This window comes from Gopherus evgoodei, chromosome 6, assembly GCF_007399415.2.
Source record: "Gopherus evgoodei ecotype Sinaloan lineage chromosome 6, rGopEvg1_v1.p, whole genome shotgun sequence".
NCBI classification, from domain to species: domain Eukaryota; kingdom Metazoa; phylum Chordata; order Testudines; family Testudinidae; genus Gopherus; species Gopherus evgoodei.
In genome coordinates, this window is record NC_044327.1 from 56,757,014 (window position 1) to 56,758,133 (window position 1,120).

Below are 1,120 nucleotides of genomic sequence, written 5' to 3' on the forward strand. Positions count from 1 at the left end.
TCCATGGTTGGAGGGGTAAAGGTTCAAGGGAGATGTAGTGAGGCAGAAGCTCAGGGCTTACATGTTTAGTCCAACATTTTTAAAGGTGAATGTTGATTTTGAATCCCTCAGCTGCCACTGACTTCACAGCACAGCTCCTGTGAATATTAACTTCAAGGTGTCTCTAGTCAGACATATTAAAATGGCACCCCAAACAGTAGTCACTTCTGAACCTTTTTGCCATAGCCCTTCTAAAGAGATCTGTTGGAGAAGAAACAGATGTAAACTTGATGTTTTACTAGAAGTGCTTATAAAGGACTATATACACCTTATCTTCGGACTGTGAAAGACTGATAGTCTGCTAGCACTGCAAAAGGAGAAAGAAGCAATCTGACAAGTGATCAGCAGACAGCAGCCCATTCTCATTTGTATTAACCTGTTTCAAGGACTATATGCAGGGGAAACCAAGTATCAACAGATGGAGGGGAACTGACCAGAGATCTTCTAAATATTACCAGAGAGCATTAATCTTGTGTGCCAACAGAAGCCAGGGGAAACTAGGCCTGGGAGCTTTCAGCATGACAGTACTCCAGGACTCTGGCACTTTTCAGTTGTGGTCGCCCTGTTCTTTTCTACAATGGCATCTTTTCCTTGTGAAATATTTTGGAGTAGATCTTGATTTGCAGCCTCGGTACTGATAGATTACTGTTGTTTATCTCCTTTGAGCTACAGAATGTAGTGCAGCTCCAGAACTAGATGATTTCCTCAGGTCCCTTCCAACTCTGAGATTCTATGAACTCAGGCTTCAGAGGGTTTTGCTGTCTCAAAGTTCTCAGATGACTTTGTTTAAAATCCCAGCAGCCTGAGTTATTACAAAGCTGTCTGTTAGCCTCACGCTGACGCAAAAAAGGAAGCTACATAGTTTAACATTCTCTACTGAAAAATTAAAAATACATTTCATTGCCCAGTGAAGCAAACACGCCTCCCTTGCACAGAAGGGGTTCCTTGAATCCCCCAGCTTGGTGCCTGTAGCATTGATTTCTTCATACACTAGATGGCAGTAACTAATTTATTCGCTCCCTCTTTCACTAGTCGGTCTGTAAAAAGGATATGATATTTCCTGTAAGAATAAACTCTCTCA